Source organism: Odocoileus virginianus, chromosome 30, assembly GCF_023699985.2.
Source record: "Odocoileus virginianus isolate 20LAN1187 ecotype Illinois chromosome 30, Ovbor_1.2, whole genome shotgun sequence".
NCBI lineage: Eukaryota > Metazoa > Chordata > Mammalia > Artiodactyla > Cervidae > Odocoileus > Odocoileus virginianus.
The window spans coordinates 41,616,014-41,635,123 of record NC_069703.1 but is presented as its reverse complement, the minus strand read 5'-3'; the positions used below and the strand labels follow the sequence as shown (position 1 = coordinate 41,635,123).

General features: G+C 48.2%; 1 pseudogene; it reads left to right on the top strand.

Moving 5' to 3' along the window:
- The first annotated feature begins 7,970 nt into the window (after positions 1–7,970).
- On the top strand, positions 7,971–9,246 carry LOC110130642 (methylosome protein WDR77 pseudogene; annotated as a pseudogene).
- Positions 9,247–19,110: the final 9,864 nt, after the last annotated feature.

The window sequence follows — 19,110 nt, the reverse complement described above, 5'->3', positions numbered from 1 at the left end:
GCGTGCTGCATGCTCAGTCTTGTCTGACTCTTTGTGACCCTATGGACTATAGCCCGCCAGCTCCTCTGTCCATGGGATTATCCCGGCAAGAATACTGGAGTGGGTTGCCATTTCCTCCTCCAGGGGATGTTCCAGACCCAGGGATCAAACCCGTGTTTCCTGTGGCTCCTGCATCAGCAGGTGGAATCTTACCACTGAGCCACCTGGAAGCCCTAAACTCTCCCACCTACACGGTCCCATTCATGCCCTCCAGTAACCCTGAGAAATAGATTAACTCCCACTTCATTGCATTTTACAGATGAGGAAATAGGTTCAAAGAAGTAAAGTGACATGTGAGATGTAAACTGAGCACCTAATAAAAATCAACTGTGACTATTGTGGTTGCTACTATTGCTACTCAAAGCCACACAGCTCAGAAGGGCAGCGCTAGAAGACCACCCAGTCTGGCCCCAATCTCAGAACCCAAGGCCTGTCCCTGACACCCATCTGCCTACTGCAGATGTGACAATACCCAGTGTGCCTCTTTCTGTCCAATCATGTCTTCAGCCCTAGTCTGAGACCCTTAAGTGACTTTGAGCCACCCAAGAACTGTTTGATTCACCTCTGGTGGGTCCCTCCCCTGACCTGGTCACAGCACAGGCCTGGCACAGTAAGGCAGTGAAAGGGCCCCAAATGAATGAACTCATTCTGAATGTTTCCCACAAACCCAGTGTCCTCATTCTGCCACTCAGCAGTCTGAAGTGAATCCTTCTCATGGCCATCCACCCCAGGGTCATCTCCTTTTGATACTTATGCCCCAAGGGTCAAATTTTCCATCCCTCAATCCCTCCCTTTCCAAGACCCGGTCTAGTAGAAAATTGCCAGTGGTCCAGTGGCTAAGATTCCGTGCTCCCAATGCAGGGGGCACTGGTTTGATCCCTAGTTGGGGAACTAGATCCTACAAGCCGCAGCTAAAAATCCTGCATGCCACAAAGAAAAGATCCCACAAGCTGCAACTAAGACTCAGCACAGCCAAATAAGTAAATAAAAATATTCTCTAAAAAAAAGAAAAAGAAGGCCTTCCCTGGTGGCTCAGTGCTAAAGAATCCGCCTGCCAATGCAGGAGACACGGGTTCAATCCCTGATCTGAGAAGATCCCACAGACCTCGGAGCAACGAAGCCCGGGCACCGTAACTATTGAGTCTGTGCTCTAGAGCCTGGGAACTGCAACAAGAGAAGCCACCTCAAAGAGAATCCTGCTCACTGCCAGAAAGAGTAGCCCTGGCTGACTGCAACTAGAGAAAAGCTAGTGCAGCACCAAAGACCCAGCACAGCCAACAATAAATAAATATAAAAGAAATCGCCCAAGACCTCAGCAAGCAATACCTGACACCCGGGTTCTGTCACCACCTCTCATACCCTCTGCCGTCTTGGAGATCACTTCTCTGAATTGGGCGTGATTATCCTGCTTAACTTCATAGAACAGTTGTGAGTGTCTGGAAAGCATTTTAAGAAATAGGCAGTCATCTGAAAAGAGGGAGGGATTAATATGCTTGCAAGTGTAGAGAGACAGTCCCTTCTGACTTTTTTTAGATTGAAACTTTGCAGAACAGGAAAAACAGAGGCCGTGCCCTGACCCTACCCACAAGGGAGGCAAACTGGGCTCTGACATCCCTGAGTTGCCCTGCACAGAGGCGCAGACCCCTCCCCACCCTGTGCAATAAACTCACTGTGTTGCTTTGTCCTGGTGCCTCCTCCTCTGTCAGCCTCATCCTTCTCATCTGTAAAATGGAGATAATTGTTTCTGCTGCAGTTATCTCAGGGGACTAGTGAGGAGGTGGATAAAGAGGCTTCATTCCTCGGTATCCTGACCAACCCACCCACCCCACCAAGGGCAAGATTGGAGTCAGCAGCTGTGTGATTCTGGCAAATCACCCATTCTCTTGGAGCCTCACTGGAGGGTTGGGATTCAGGATCACTACAGCTCTTCCAACCATATAATGCCATGTAAACTATGTCCATTGAGAGAAAACTGCAGTGATCAGTTGGTCCATCCCCCTGTGCCCATCACCCAGCCGAGACAGATGCTAAACTCTCCAGATTCCAAGGAAGCAGGCTCTGGCTTCTTGGGCCACTCACCCCAAGAGTTCTCTTATCTGATCTCACTGGGGCTCAGTTTTCAAATGTGCAACATGGGCATAATCCCCTGATCAAGCCCTGGTGCCCCCTAGTATCCTCCCAACCATCCTTCCCATCTCTCTCACCATCCTCCCGTCCATGGGGACTCAGATGCACTCTGGCTTTGAGCCTCCTGTCCCCTTGCCTTCGCTGTCTGCACTGGCCTCCACTTCCTGCTTCTGACCCATTTACAGAGGAAGGCTGAAGCTATCCCTTATGAATATTCATGTAGGTAATGAGGGCTTAGGATCTGGGGAGAGGCATTAACGAGACACCATCCACCTACTGTCCCCACACACAGCCCCCTGTCAAGACTGCCCTCCCTCCCAACGGGTGCTTGGGAGTTTGAGGCAAAGATTGAAGTAACCACAATAATAATATCCACAGCAACCATTTTTAAGTGCTTACAACATACCAGGCACCCCACTAAGGGTATCTCCTATAAGACGCTTTAAAGATGGGAATTATTTTCCCATTTAACAGATAAGGAAATCGATGCTCCAAGAAGTAACACTCACATAAGTCATATGTGAAACATGCACAGTGATTACATGCAGAGCAAGGATGGAATCCAGGTTTTGTCAGACTCCAGAACTGGTACTCTTAACATGTGCCACACATATGCTTGGGGCCAAGCTCAGGAGCACATGGTCATGGGGCCACACCTGGACCTCACATTCCAGCAAATGTGCTCACAGTGGTCTTCAGTGACCAAGCCTTCAATCACCAAGGCTTTAGAAAAGGGCTCAGGTGCTGGAAGTAACTCCATCTGGATAATGGGAAGACAAGGAGACAGGTGTGAGACACAGTGTGTATTCACACACCCACACACACAGTGTACCTGTGAGTCTAGAGGGTGTGGATGCAGGTAGAATGTGTTGTGTGTGCCTGGCAGTGAGTGTGTGTGACACAGATGCCCCTGAGGTTGCCCGGAGATGCACTGTTCTGCCACTGTTGTTCCTTTTCCAGTTGACCAGGGGGCCTGCTGCGTAACAGGTCAGGGCATGTGGTGTGGTCAACACAGTCCATGCCCTCCTGTAGCGACAGTCTGGTGGCTTTGTACCCAAATTTGGCAACACTGAAGAAGGAGACTTTGTGGGAGGTCTTCTTCATGGGATGTGGCTGGAAGGTAAGGGACAAGACTGGGGGGAAAGCAGAAAAGCAGGACATTCCGGGCGAGGAGCTACTGGGGACCCCCTGACACTGGCCAGAGGTAAGGGACTCTCCGAGGGTTACAAGTCTGAAAAGTCTCTGGATGCTTCCCTCACAGATATCAAAAGTCTGCCACAATGCACATGGAGGCACTGTGTGTGTGTGTGTGTGTGTGTGCACAGGTGGTTATGTGTGATATTTCTATATGCGAGTTCATGTCAGTAAGGAGAGGACATGCTTGAATCAGAGAACATGGGAGAATCGTATGTGGTGTGTGTATATGGGTTTCGCATGTAGGGGTGTGTGTGTGAGTGTACGTGAGTGTGTGGACAGCAAGGTCTATTACTGTCAGGGAGAAGGAGGAGGGAAAAGAGTGTCATTCGACCCAGGCTCACATTCATGAGCCTCAAAATACATCAAAAAAAGATGGGTGGGTGGACGGGGAGAGAGATGATGGACAGATGGGTGGATGGATTCAGACAGACTGATGGGTGAATGGAAAGGGAGATAGATTTGTGATGAAGCAAAGATTGCAAAATGTTCATTGTAGATTTCAGAAGGGGAGGATATTGGTGTTCACTGTACAGTGGTTTCAATCTTTCTGGATGCTTGAAATTCTTCATAATAGAATGTTAGAAAACAATGTACACACCAAGAAGGCTGGATGTCGAGTTCCAGGGACTTGTGCACAAGATGGAAAGAAGAGGACTCTCATCGTACAATTTGAAACTGTTTCCCATCGCCAGACCACACAGCACTGTGAACTCATCTTTTATAACTCTTGCAATTATCTTGTGAATCTCTCAGTTGCATTGGATTTGTGTGTTTGTGCATGTTAAAGATATTAATTTATTAAATAAAAACGTGTGTAGCACATTACGACTGTGGCCAACCTGTTTCAGTATGTCTTCATTTTTAACTACCCAAGAGCCTCAAACGTCAGGCTCGGGCCTCTCTTAGCCTGTGAGAGTCCCTGCTGTGTGGCGTGTGCGTGTGGGCTTACGTGTGCGTGTGCATACCAGCACATGTAGGGGTGTGAGTGCACGTGGGTGGGTGAGGCTAATGCCCACGGGGGCACCCACCCAGGAGCTCAGCCTCCTCGAAACCCCCATGAAGCCAACACTGTTCCGGGAGAAGGGAAGGGCAACCACCAGCCCCAGGGCAGCCTTGGGGACCGAGAACTCTGTCATCTAAGGCTTGGAAACGCTCAGGCCAAGCGGCGTCCCCTGGCCAGTAGTAGGAGTGTGGGCGGCTGAAGCTGAGGCATTTCCCCGGGAGAGCGGGGCGAGGCAGGGTGTCCGTCGGCCCCGGGGCGCCTCCCTTCCTCCCCACACTCTTGTTGCCTCCTGTCCAACCGCTCTTCCTCCGCTGCGCAGCGCCTGTGGCTCAAACGGTCAGCAGCTCCCATTGCACAGAAGGGGAGACTGAGGCCTGGAGGGAGCAGAGCGGCCCAGGCCACACAGGAAGGTAGCAGCAGAGTCAGAGCTGAGCTCCAGCCTGTGTCCTGTCTGCGCCACTGCCGGCCACCTCCGCGTGTCCCACCTTCCGGAGGGGGAGAGGGGAGGGGCAGTCACTGTAGGTGGGGGTCCAGGCCCAGCATGGAAGGCCCTAGAACGCCCCTCTGCCTGTGTGGATCACATACAGGATCCAGGAGGCCACGTGGGTACCAGAGACAGCCTGACTGGGAGGCTGGACTTGAGTGCTAAGCCCAGCTCTGCCATAGACCCTGTCAAAATGGCCTTGGACAGCTCCCTACCCCTCCCAGGGCCTCAGTTTCTCCTGTAAACTGCTCTAGGTGAACTACGGCAGTGGCTTTCACTTATTTGGAAGCAGAACCTCAAGCAGCAAAGTGAGTTGCTGCCCCAATCAATATGCAGGGATGGCAAATAAGTATCCAACCCGTGGACCCCCTCATTTCCCCTCCACCGAGGAGCTAAAGGAAGCCCCACCCAATCGCAGAACCAGGGTTAAGAGATCAGGCTCCGGCACAGAACAAGGCTGGGCCCTTTACCAGCTGTGCACGTCTCTCCAAGCCTCAGCTTGCTCCTCTGTGAAAGGGGCTTAAACAGTGTCAACCTCCTAGGACTGTGTGAAGTTAAATGAAATAAGGCACAGCCAGTGCTTGACACGTGAAGAACAGATGAAAACTTCAGGCAGGGACTTCCCCGGTGGTCCAGTGGTTAAGAATCCGCCTTCCAAGGCAGGGGATGTGGGTTCAATCCCTGGTTGGGGAACTAAGATCCCACGTGCCATGGGTCAACTAAGCCCGAGCACCTAGATCCCGCACCCCACAACTAAAGAAGCCCCTGCATGCCACAATGAAGAGCCTGTGCGCCGCAGTGAAGACCTAGTGTGCGGCCAAAATTACACACACAGACACAAAAAAAAAAAACTTCAGGCAACAATGGCTGTTACTACTAGTCACCCCCAGATGAGAACCACGCATAAACCAGCTGGCTTCTCCGTGAGTTGTATCTGTTGTTCTGGCCCCAAAGCCAGGGCATTTTGCAGCTGCTACCCCAGATTCCTCAGCCTGCCTGTCTCTGCATCTGCTCGGGAACAGCAGAGGCTGCTTTGAGGCCAGGCCTGGCCCTGGGGAGGGGAAGCGGAGGACACCCTGTAATCAGGACGGGCCATGGAGCAGGGTCTGGTTCATCCAGACGACCAAGCCTCCGGGAGGCCATCATTAGCTCCCCTCCCTTGCCCCAGGCCCTGACCCGGCTCCTGAAACCCCAGAGAGAAGGCGACAGGTATTTAGTCAAAGCCCTTCATTCTCAGGGCCGTCTCCCAGCTGCCTAGGGACACAGGCAGTGGGGAAAGTCTGCCTGAAGCCAGGGGCCTCACCCCACCAGGCAGCCATCAGCTTCAGCAAGGACGGGCGCTTGGAACTGGGAATCCTGTGATGTTGGAGCTGAAGGAAACTCAGAACCACATAATGTATAGAAATACATACAGTGCGATTTTATTGTCTCTAAAAGGAGGGAAATTCTGACACATGCCACAACATGGATGAACCTTGAGGACATCATGCTAAATGAAATAGACACATAGGACAAAGAGTATATGATTCCACTTATATGAGGTCCTTTGAATAGTCAAAGTCATAAAGACATAAAATAAAATGGGAGCTTCCAGGGGCTGGGGAGAGAGGGCAATGAAGAGTTATTTAAAACAAACAAAAAAACACATCTAGTGTCTGCTCTTATTTAACAAGTGGGGAAACCAAGGCTGAGATGTGGAAGGAACTTACACGCATGCACACAAAGGGTGAGTGTTGAGAGACGCCCCCTAACTTTCTGTTCCTTCCCAGGCAAGCCCCACTCTCACCCCCACCCCTACCCCCAGCTGCCCATTCCAACTCCTAAACCTGACTGCAGCTTCCAGCTGGCTCTTTGGCACCCCTTCCAGTGCAATTTCTTCCATCTTTAAAAAAAAAAAAACTTTCCTCCTTTACTCCAGGTTTTTTCCTCCCAGTTATAAAATATTCCTGTCCCACAGGAAAGAGGGACCTCATCTGTTTGTTTCACCCCAGGATCCCATCTCCCAGATTCGCATCAGGCAGGACATGACCCAGGTTGAACACATGAATTTTAGGAAATTGGGAAAATACAGGAGTACTTTTTAAAAAAGAAATCACCTGTGGTCTCCCACCTTCAACATGCTTTAATGTATCTTATTCTTTCTTTAAATTTATCTTATTGAAGTATAGTTGATTTACAATGTTGTGTTAATTTCTGTTGCACAGCAAAGTGATCCAGTTATATATATACAGACACATTCTTTTCCACTTTCTTTTCCATTATGGTTTATCACAGGACATTGAATATAGTTCCTGATACTATACAGGCTTCCCAGGTGGCGCTAGTGGTAAAGAACCTGCCTGCCAATTCATGAGACTTAAGAGACATGAGTTCGATCCCTGGGTGGGGAAGATCTCCTGGAGGAGGGTATGGCAACCCACTCCAGTATTCTTGCCTGGAGAATCCCATGGACAGAGGAGCTATACTATACAGTAGGATCTTGTTTCTTATCCATTCTATATATACTAGGTTGCATCTGCTAATCCCAAACTCCCAATGCATTCCTCTCCCATCCCCTTCCTCCTTGGCAACAAGTGTATTCTGTGTGTCTGTGAGTCTATTTCTGTTTCATAGATAAGCTCATTTGCGTCATATTTTAGAATCCACAGATGAGTGATACCATAAGATATTTGTCTTTCTCTTTCTGACTCACTTGGCTTAGTATTATAACCTCTAGCTGAATCCGTGTTGCTGCAAATGACGTCGTTTCATTCTTTTTATGGTTGAGTAGTATTCTATTGTATGTATGTTCCACATCTTCTCTATCCATTCTTCTGTGGATGGGCATTAAGGCTGTTTCCATGTCTTGGCTATTGTGAATAGTGCCGCATTGAACATAAGGATGCATGTATCTGTTTTAATGTAATATATCTTATTCTAAGCGCTATTAACACTTAAACACAATTTTAAAGAAAGATCAGCACTCACTACATGAATAGTTTTGTGTCCTGACTTTTTCATGTACCATTTCACCATGAGCATTTTCCTGGTCATTAAGATGTTTTCTTGGGGAGAGACCACGTGGGGTCTGGTGGAAGCTGAATTTCTGGCAGTCCTCCAGTTGGGGGCTAGGTTGGAACTATGGAGCTGCAGAAGGAAACTTGACCCCGCCTTGTGCCCCTGGCGGCCTGGGAGTGGAACCTTCCCCTTAACGTGTCTGCCTGTATGGAGCATCCATTGGAGGCTGGGAGGTACTGGTCGGGTCGGGTGTTCCTGTTACAGTTTCCAGCTTGAGTTTCTAACTTGAGCAGCCAGCTGCTGAGCTGGCTCCCTCTGGCCATTTATGGACCCTTGTGCTGCCCCCAAGGAAGATTTCTACTCCACTGGAGTCCAGACAGAGGCCAGAGTAGCTGACTCACTTGATACCATCAGAGTCAGAGGTATGCTAGCGGCTTCCAGCTCAGGTGCTGTTGAGTTGTGGGCACTGGATAAGAATGAGACATTCATTGGCAGCAAGTTCTACAAGTATGAGCAGATGACCTCGTGTCTACAGGGTCCTGGGCTGTGGCACACACGCTGTCAGAGGAAACAAAGACTTCTGCATCAAGATCTGGAACCCTGCTCAGCAGATGGTTCTGAATCCAGACCGAGTTCACTCTGGGCAGGTCACTTGTGTTGCGGCCTCTCCCCACAAGGACTCCATATTTCTTTTCTTTTAACTATTTTTCATTTATTGGTAACTCACATCATTCTGAATAGCATTTGAAGCCTTGTTTCAAGCAGAATTAGAAGCCAACCCAATAATAGTTGAGATTTATGATATGCTCACTGTGGTTTTAATTTTGGCCATAGATCAGTTTTGAGCTATTACAGAGAGAACTCTTAGTGTATTCATGATACATAGTAACTTTCATATTTCCCTTTACTCTAGCAAGGGACTCCGTGTTTCTTTCATGCAGTGAGGACAGTAGAATTTTACTGGGGATACCCCTGTCCCAAGGCAGCATCAGCCTACCTTCCTACCTCCCTGGCTTGATATCCTTGGCAGAGAGAAGTCTTTGTCTCCGGTGATAAGAAGCAATTGTTTCCCTTGTGGACACGAAGAGTGTAAGCTGGTCCCCAGCACAGGTGCACACTCCCAGGGCATCACAGGGCTGGCATTCTCCCCACACAGGGCCCCCTTCCTGGCCTCTGTCAGTGAAGCCTGCTCACCCAGACTGCTCACCTTTCCAAGGTGTTTAGAAGCTGAGCCCACAGAGACTTCATGAGCAGTGCTACTTGGTCCCTGCTCAGTCACTCCCTTCTTACTGCAGTGGGCTGGGACCATCAGGTCACCCACCATATCCTGCCCACAGAACCCCTCCTAAGAGTGTTGCCAGGTAGACTGGATTTTAGACAGAAAGCAAATCCCCCATGAGTATCCACTCCCTTTGCCCCTGTCCTCTCAGCTTGTGAGACAACACAAGAGCCTTATATAGTACGTGATTTTTGGTTTTGTTTTATGATTTATTTACTTATGGCTGAGTCTTCATTCCGGGGTCTTCATTGCTGTGTGTGGGCCTTCTCCAGTTGCTGTGAGCTACTCACTAGTTTCAGTGCCCAGGCTTCTCATTGCAATGATTTCTTCTGTTTCAGAGCATGGGCTCTCGGGCACACGTGCTTCAGTAGTTGTGGCATGTGGGCTCAGAAGTTGCGGCCCCAAGGCTCTAGAGCACAGTTGTGGTTCATGGGCTTAGTTACCCTGCCACATGTGGGATTTTCCTGGACCAGGGATTGAACCTGTGTCCCCTGCACTGGCCGGCGGATTCTTTACCACTGAGCCACCAGGGAAGCCCTACACAGTATGTTCATATGCCAGATCTGTGCAGTTAATAGGCGTCATCTCTCAGACTGGGGGAGGGCTAGATTCTGGGGTCCTGTAGTCACAGAAGAAAGACATCCTTGAACATGGATATGTATGTGTATGGGTAGATACATAGGTTTTTTTGGCAGGGGAAATAAAAAAATCCATCCTGCATCTCTCCCAGACCCAATTCCCACCCCACCCCCCAAAGTCAGCAAAAAGGGTTTTGTTTTGCTAAATAAAAAGATTTTTTTTAATTCAGACCTTTTTTTGTTTGTTTGTTCTGGCACACCGTGCAGCATGTGGGATCTCAGCTCCCTACCCAGGAATTGAACCCATGCACCCGGTGTTGGAAGCACAGAGTCTCAACCACTGGAGCACCAGGGAAGTCTCAACAGAAGGTTTCTTTGCTTCATATGTAGCTATGCATGAGGAACTGGCCATGTCTGGATGGAGTATGAGATGTGGGCATGCCTGGGTTCTTGGAAGCAGCTCATAGACTACTCATAGAGATAGGAGCAACTTTATTTTTTTTTTATAGAGTCGAATTCAGCTCTATTACAGGCAGTACTTCCATTCACATTCAGCCCGGCTCACCTTGCAGAAGAGCCAGGACACTCACCACAGTTTTGCTCATCTTCCTGCTGTTAAACTGAGCCAGAAGCCTAGTTTCTGGCTAAATAAGAAGTTTGGCTGGCACCTGTGAAATGTCCACCCCTTACTCCCATGGAGTTGTGTATACCCTCAAAAGAGATAAGTGTATTTCTGCCACAGATGCCATTGAGAAAAGTCTCAGGATGGAGAGCTTAAGGGCATTTCAGTTAAAAACGGACACAGACTTGCTCAGGAATGTCTGCCACTGCCTGGGCCCTGATCCTCTTTGCCTCTGGGCCTCTGCCTCTGGATACAGGAAGCCTGGATGCTATCTGGGGGGACTCTGAAGATTTTAAATGCAGCACCAGAGAGAATCTGAAGTTCTGGTCAGTGAAATAAAAAGTCGATTTGTTGTTTTTTGTTTTTCAAAGAAAGGATGTTTTTTTAACAGCACCGAGAGTGACTCTGTCTGTGGGTTTCCTTCACTCAGAAGTCACCTTCTCAGCAAGGCTCCTGGGATCACTCAGCTTAAAGTGGCCCTTTACTCAATCACTTTATTTTCTTCATGACGTGTATTACTATCTAAAACTCTCTTAGTCCCTTATCTGTCCCCTAGTGTCCTTTTTAAATGCATTTAATGTATCTATCTATCTATTTATTTGGCTCACCTGGTCTTAGTTGCAGCGTGTGGGATCTAGTTCCCTGACCTGGGATCAAACCCAGGCCCCCTACATTGGGAGCTTGGAGTCTTAGCCGCTGGACCACCAGGGAAGTCCCCTTCACTTGTGTCTTGTTTGCCTGCTTATAAAACTAGCCATGATGCAGTTTAAGCCCCAGGACAAGAGGAACTAATGGACCGCTGGCAGCTAGCATGCAGCTCCCCTTATCAAACATTCATGGACTGTGTGCCAGGCTGAGTCCTAGTTCCTCAGAGCACAGCAGTGAATAAAACAGACAAAAACCTTTACATGTCACTGGGGAATGAATGAATGAAAGGATGAATGAACCGGATGAATGAATTGGACGAATGAATGAATTTACCTCCTGTTGTTAGACATTTAGGTCAGTGCGCCTTAAACTTTCCCCTGATTTACCTCTCAGGAAATGTCTTTAAATTCTCACATTTGATCATTCAAATAAATGTAATGTTTGCATTCTATACAGAGTGACCAACTTGTCCTGTTTTGCCTGGGGCTTTTCTGGTTTTTAGCACTAAAAGGCTCATGTCCCAGGAAAACCTTTAGTTCTGGGCAAACTGAGACAGCTGGTCACCCTAACTCTTCACTCTAATATATTCATGATTTTAAAAAACAGCTTTATTGAAATATATTCCATATACCATAAAATCCACTTGTTTTAAAGTGACAAATCAGTGGGTTTTAGTACAATCACAGGGTTGTACAATCACCACCACTATTTAATCCCAGAACATTTTCAGCACCCCCAAAAAGAAATCTTGTGCCCAAGAGTCCTTCCATTTCTCTCCTGCTTTTGGCCATTTGTGGACAACACCTCCTCCTGGATGACGCCCAGGCTCACCTGCCACTGCATGGACTCACTGATGGATTCACTGATGGAATCTGTGAATTCCGTCACAGTCTGAGGGAATCACTAGTTCTCGGGGCCACCTTCCTGGGCACACAACCTCTGAAGAAGAACCCCTGGTTAGGAAGGGCCCCTCAATTGGTTTAATGCTCTGATGTCCCCACTTTGAAATTCTGAATGATTTTTTTTAACAAAGGGTCTCATGTGTTTATTTGGCACCGGGACCTGTCCATTATGTAGTCTGTCTGGCTTGTTTACCTTCCGCTTCTAATGCAAGTTAACACACTCCTTGACCTCAGAATCTGCCCTACCCTCTCGTGCCCTAGTGCCTGGTGGAAGCTGAATGAATGACTACTCAAAGTGCACGAATAAAATGAAAGAATCACGGGAAGAAAGGAAAGAAGGGGGAAAGAAAAAGAGGAAGAGAGAAGGCATGGAAGGAAGGAAGGAACGAACGAAGAAAGAAAGGAATTCATCTGTTATACCTCGAGGAATAAGGTAGGAGGAATTTTCAGTGTAAACAGAAGTCGAAAGAACATTCCAAGCGAGGGGACAGTGTGGGCAAAGGCACCCATGGGTGAAAATTCCCGGAGGGCAGGAAGGACCAGGAGGCCCTGGGAAATGTGGTTGCACTGGCCTCAGCTGAATCCCAGGATTCCGGGATGGCGGGGAGAGGGGGAGGCAATGGCTGCTCTCTGAAAGAAGCTCTTTCCCTGACTGGGGGCAGGGAGAAAGCCCTGGAATCCAGAAGAGGGGTGCTAAATAGTGCCTCCGGAGGGACCTCTCCTGTCATGGGTGGTTGGAGAGGTCAGGCCAGGAAGTCCAGGGCAGCTCAAATCTAGGCCATCAAGGCTCAGTGATCTTAATGACTCCAATGGAAATGCCTTTGCCACCACTGGGACAACCTCAGGGCTTTGACTCAGGGCTCTGCACCTCTTGCCTGGTGCCCTAGAAGCAATAAGGCTTCTTGGGGCCCTGGGTCCCCCAGTCCAGCCCACCCTTGGCAGCTAGATAGTCCTCAGGGTCCCAGGACTAGTGAGAGGTTAGAATAAGCCTCGGCAGGGGGCCCCAGCTGCCTGCAGGGGCAGGAGATAATGACCTCTTGGGGTTTATGGGCATAGAACTTGGCCCTGCCAAGCTCAAGAGAAGAGGCCCAGAAGGCTGCAACCCACTTCCGTCCCACGGAGTTTAATATTGCCAACCTGGGTCCGTCTGCTCCTCCCCTCACCTCCAGACCTCGCAGCCACCGTGGCTTTCTTTCCGGCCCTTGATGAGTCAAGTTCATTCTCGCCTCAGAGCCTTTGCACTTGCTGTTCTCTCTGTCTGGAATGTTCTGGATCCCCCAGATCCAAGCTTGCCTGCTTCTTATCATTAGTGGGGTCTTGCCTCAAACACCACCTCCTCACTCAGGAACTCTGGAAGGGTCCAGTCCAGCTGGACACATGGCCAGACCTTCTCCACTCCATGACTTGTTTAATTTTCAGACTGCCAGGCTCAGAATCCTACCCCCTATTATCTACTAGCTGGGGCAAGTTACTGAACCTCTCTGCTTCTATTTCTTCATCTATAAAATGGGGACAATAATAACACTTATGTCATTATGTTGTTGGAAGGAGTAAGTGAGACACACAGGCACATAGTAGGATTCCCTAAATGGTAGCTATTGTGACCATCACCGTCTACATGCCCCAACTCCCCCTGAGAGGACAGCCTGTGTCTGGCTTGCTCATAGCTGCAACCCCAGGGCCCAGAAGAGTGCTTGGTACAGAAAAGCCACTTCAGCAATAGGTTTTGATGTAACTGATCTCTTTGTTTCTCTCTTAATATTTTTCCCTTTTCCTATTCTCCCCACTCCCCATGCAAGAGAGGCTGTTAAGCAGACTAAAGGCCTCCCAAGGCTAGAATGAGAGGAAGGATGGACAGTGACAAGAGCAGAGACATCGTGGGTGCTGAGAGGTCCCTGCAGGTGGCAGCCAGAGCCCAAAGGAGGACCTACCAGAATGACCCCCAGACCACAGTGTGACCCCAACTCAGCAGAACGATTCTTGTGCCCTCCACAGAAAAAGTGGAGAGGGATGCTGGCCCCCGAAGGCCATTCAAAGCAAAAAAGGACAGTGGTGTCACCAAGGTGACCCATGCAGACTCATGGCTGGGAGACCCACAGGCCTATCCAAGCCTTAGCACTATGTACATTCCTCTCCCCAACACCAACTCAGACACAACCCTGGGCTAACGAAAGAGAAAGTTCTACTTCTCACACCCTGAGTCCTGGCCTGGCAACCGTACCTGGCCGTCAGCTAGGAAGTTGCATCACTGCGGCTCACTGACCTCTCTGGGTCTCAGTCTGTCGTCTGTAAGGGGGAGGCAGTTTCTCCCAGATGCTATTCAGTTTCTAGGCTTGATAAAAAGTGTGTAAGAACTTTATGTGCTATCTCATTTAAGCCTCTCAAAACTCCTGAGAGATAAGAACTACTATATTCTCCACCTGACAGATAAGGGAACTAAGGCCCAAAAAGACTTGTAACAAAACAAACCTGGTGTGGGGGTGGAGGGGCTGGTTTGACTGGAATCCGCCTCACCTAACCCCAGGCCCACCCTGGGTAAGCAGAGAGTGACAATGTTTTCTAAACCACAAAGACCTGTGCTAGGGACAGGAGGCAGCGGGGGGGTGGGGTGGCCCCGTGCAGAGCAGGAAAGGAGCGGAGTGTGACTCAGCCCTGGCCGGTGAGCTGCAGGGAGACGTGCGCTGTCTGCCGCTTGGGCGTGTGGCGCGGCCCAGCCTGGTCTGAGTGGTCAGCAAAAGGGCAGAGAAGCCTCGCCCCCTCCAGGCCCCAGTCAGCTGCCCAGGGAAGGCACCTGACTGGTCTCAGGAAGGCCGGGTCAAGTGCCAGCTCTGCCTCTGGCGCTCAGAGTGACCTCTGCAAGTTTTCCCACCCGGCTCAAGTACGCAAGAACCTTGGCGGGAGGCTCAGTGAGCTGGCCGCTCTCCTAGTTGGGCTCTCTATTGCCCCCTGGTGGACAAACTGACGCATGCTTCCGCCAGTTCCCAGGTGAGAACCTGCAGAATCGCCCCTCCCCAGTCTTGATCCCTGACCCTGAGTAGGTAGAGGCGGCACCCACAAGTCTCACTGTCAAGCCTCAGAGGAAGGCAAAGGTCCCAAGGAGATCTGGATGGGGCAGGAGAATTCCCAGGCCCTGGTTCTGCTCCTGAATCGCTGTGTGAGCTTGTGCTCACTTTCCTCTCTCTAGACCTGCTTCTCTATCTCTAAGGACGGGAGTTACAGGATGAAGCCTGATTTGGGAAGCATAAGGCTTGGTTTCCATCCTTCTAAGGAGCTGTGTGTGTATGTGTGTGTGTGTGTGTGTGTGTGTGTGTGTGTGTGTGTGTGTACTAAGTCACTTCAGTCGTGTCTGACTCTTTGCGACCCTATGGACCATAGCCCACCAGGCCCCTCTGTATATGGGATTCCCCAGGCTGGAATACTGGAGTGGGTTGCCACGGCCTCTTCCAGGGGTTTTCCTGACCCAGGTATTGAACCCTATCGAATCCGTGTCTCTTATGTCTCCTGCATTGGCAGGCGGGCTCTTGAGCACTAGCACCGCCTGGGAAACTCTTAATGAGCCATGTGAGCTCAGGCAATTTCCTGCACTTCCCTGGGCTTCAGTTTCCCCATCTCCACAACAAGCTGATGGGACCAATGGTCTCAGGACCTCTCTGGCTCTGACATTTAGGGATTTGAGTGGGAAACACGTGTTTAGGGAGATTAAAAGGAGGTGCAAGGGGCCCCGAGGAGAGCTTCCTAGAAGGAAGGACTAGGTAAAAATTATCTCCCAGGGCTTATAGAGGGTCACATGGCATTGAATATATATTCAGGTTTTTTTTATTTTATTTTATTTTATTTTTTTGCTTATTTCAAAGGTTTATTCACTCAGTCGTCTCCAACTCTTTGCGACCCCATGGACTGTAGCCCACCAGGATCCTCTGTCCATGGAATTCTCCAGGCAAGAAGACTGGAGTGGGTTGCCATTTCCTACTCCATCAGGTTTTTTTTAATCTGACATATTTACTGAAAAAACTCTCACCTAGGACCAGATCCTGTACTGGTCACTGGTCACACGATAGCATACAAGACAGACACAATCCTTGCGCTTGAGGAAAATTTCACAGCCAAGTCAGGGGCACTGATTAGTAAGCAAACATTCACACTCTTGTCTGAACAGGGACCATAAGATTATGGACAAGTCATAGCCATAGCAGTGTTGGAAAATGAAACATCAGAAGGGAGGTGACATGTGAGCAGGGTTTTGAAAGGTGAGGATGAGTAAAACAGGTGCTGAATTCTAAAATTAAACAATTTTTCCTGTCACATCGGCTTGTGCAAAGATAGCGATCTTAGTGAAAATTCTGCTTTTCCCTGGGAAAGAGGGACAAGCAAGTTGTTGATGGAGACAGAAAAATCTAACAAACAAAAAGGGCTTCTTCTCTGGGTGCCTAAGTTGAAAATAGGCATCAACAGACGGTGACAAGTGAAGTGAGTCTAAGACACAGAGTGGGATGCAGATAGGGGCTGAGGTCAAGGGTCAGAGATGTCTGGTGAGCCTTAACAATAAAAGAGAAACCTCATATTTTGATTTGAAGGACTCAAAATGGCCAAGCCAAACTAGCTGCGTGTGTGTGGCCTTGAATTTGAGAGAGTCATTGCTTCAAGTTTCTTCCTCTGCTCCAAGGCACAAACCAGCTCAGATTTTCCAGGGTAAACAGCTTCACCACAGTCTGTCTAGTCATGGGGCCTCTTTTGTTGGCAATGTCCCATGGGATGTGTTTGGATGAGACAAGAAAAGCAGTACACCAAACCAGCTCACACCAGGCTCACAGGAGTCAGCTGCTAGAGATTTGGGAATTTTGCAATTTCAGGTTGTTGAAGAGTCATTTTTTAAAAAATTAAATGATATGAATTTACAATTAAGAGATATTAAAATACAGATAAACAACAAGGTCCTATTGTATAGCAAAGGGAGCTATATTCCATATCCTGGGATAAACCACAATGAAAAAGAATGTATATATATATAATTGAATCACTTTGCAGCATGACAGAAATTAACACATGGTAAATCAACTACAATTCAGTTAAAAAGAAGAAATGTTAAAATAAAGATAATACTCAAAACTCATGACTTCCTAATGATTTTACTACACTTTACTGTTCTTTTAAGGTTATCTGCATCCACTGTAGCTGAATAGCGGAACTCTAGCATAAAGATGTATTTTCGCACACCTCTTTCCAAGTCGGCTTGGTGATTCATTACGTTGGTAACTTGAAGTTGGCCACAGTGGGAATTGGCAAATGTTACAAATTGGGACTTGATTTGCTGTTTTGTTGACTTTCTAGATTAAAGAAAGTGATGGACAAAATATTAACAAAAGTGCTGAAGCTGAAAGAAGTCTCGGTTTAATGAATGTATTTAGAGGGGACTGAGAGAGAGAGAATAGTATAACAGTAGATCACATATCAGATTTAATGACAATAAATTTATTGGGAGGACAGTTAGCCCAGCAGACTAGAATGCAGCTCCATTTCAAACTGTGGTTGAATTGCAACTACAGGTTAACTAGACATATGAGAGTTCAGCAAAAATTAAAACTTGAAGAATCAATTAACTACATGGAATTTACAATCAAGAGTTTCTACACTGTGCTGTTATTTGTACATTGTGTTCTGCACCTCCATTTTATCAGTAAAATTTATAATAAACATAAGTGTACATGTATACAATGTATACATTTGGATTTCTGAAGAACCAGTTGTCAAATATTTGCTGGCACACCCTTGGACAGCCCAAGTTTAATAAAGTCCTTTGCAAAGCACATTTCTGAAACTAAGCAAAGGGCTCGTGTGCCAGCAATGCAGAAAGACAAACTCTGACAGAGGAAGTCTGCTGCAAAGTGAGGGTTTATTTCAGGGCAACAAGAAGGAGGGGGAGACAAGACTCAGATCCACCCCAACATGGTCTTTGAGTTAGGGATTCTTTTTAAAGCGGAAGAACAAAGGCTGGGATTAATCATGGCCTAGTGAAGGTTCTTTGTGGCTCAACTGGTAAAGAATCCACCTCCAGTGTGGGAGACCTGGGTTGGATTTCTGGGTTGGGACGATCCTCTGGAGAAGGGAAAGGCTACCCACTCCAGTATTCTAGCCTGGAGAATTCCATAGACTGTATAGTCCATGAGATTGCAAAAGTCGGACATGACAGAGTGACTCTCACTTTCAGTGATGGTCCTGTAGCATTTCTTAATTAATTGTGGTTTTGGAAGCCAAGATGTCTCCAGTTTATGATTATTTGACCAGGTGATCCACAGCTGGGGTGGAGGTAGGGGTCAGTTGACTCATCTTACCCTGGAAAAACAACCTAAATTTATACATTAATGAGCATATCTTGTAATGGGAACTGTAGTACATTAACAAAATGTTATTGACGACAGCAGTTTTAGTCATCTGACTCTGGTTGTTGAGTGTTCAATTAGCACAGGATTGAGGTCAGAGGTAACAAGAAAGGGAATAAAGTTTTGGATAGAGAGATTAATCATAAACTCGGTAAGGGAACGTGGCTTCATTTTCACTTGGGGAAGCCCTCTCCACAATCGGAAGCATTTTCAAGACAAAAGACAGATGACTTCATGCTTCCATTGGGGACACTCCCAGGACATAGGGTAGCTCTGTGACTTTGGGATCTGTCCTCTTCAACAACGACAATAAGACCAACACGTTCAGGGGTTTGTGGTACTTTGCCATTTTCCAGCTTAAACGTAAATAAGGCTATTTGACTGCACGTAACAGCCATTTCTCAAGCTAACTGACTAGACAGCAGGAATTGTCCTAAGGATGAATGTAGGTTAGAGAAATTACAGCCATTAGCAGAAGGGGAAGCTCCCCTTTCCCTCCACTCATCCCTTGGAGGCTACGTCATCCTTCTCTCCCCCTGTACACAGCTTCCTGCATCTTTTCTTTTGTGCAAACAGCAGTGAAGGTGAAGGCAGCTGGTTTACAGTCTACAAGTTTACCTGTTCTTAGGTCAGAGATCATCCTGAGTGGGTTGACAGGCGGGGCCACAATTCTCAAAGGATCTGATTGGCTGGCTTGGAGTGTGTAGGCATTCCTGGACCAATCAGTCAAGGCCAGGGGTATGGATGGGCGGGGCCAAGGATTCAGACCGGGCCTCGAGGGCCACACTGAGTGGAGAGGGTGAGCCGAGGCTGTGCAGACTCTTAGTGATATTTAAGGAGGCGAGCTGGATGCCCAG